Raw genomic sequence first — 446 nt, 5'->3', positions numbered from 1 at the left:
GAATACTTCTTGCATATGCATCTCATAAACTTATCAAACTGTTTCAAATGGATGTTAAAAGTGCTTTCTTAAATGGATTTTTAAATAAACAGGTGTATGTAAAACATCCCCCCAGGTTTTGAAAGTCAATCAAAACCAAATCATGTTTTCAAACTTACCAAAGCACTATATGGCTTAAAGCAAGCACCAATGGCTTGGTATGAACGGTTGAGTTCATTTTTAATTGAAAATGATTTTCAAAGAGGAAAAATCGATACTACTCTATTTAAGAAAATAGAGGGAAATGAATTACTCATTGTTCAAGTATATGTGGATGACATCATTTTTAGATCAACAAATGAAAAACTGTGTGAAAATTTCTCAAAACTTATACAAAGTGAATTTGAAATGAGCATGATGGGTGAATTAAGATACTTTCTTGGTTTACAAATCAAACAATATGAAAA

This window comes from Cicer arietinum, chromosome 8 (assembly GCF_000331145.2).
Source record: "Cicer arietinum cultivar CDC Frontier isolate Library 1 chromosome 8, Cicar.CDCFrontier_v2.0, whole genome shotgun sequence".
Lineage (NCBI taxonomy): Eukaryota > Viridiplantae > Streptophyta > Magnoliopsida > Fabales > Fabaceae > Cicer > Cicer arietinum.
Note: the sequence above shows the minus strand (reverse complement) of the source record.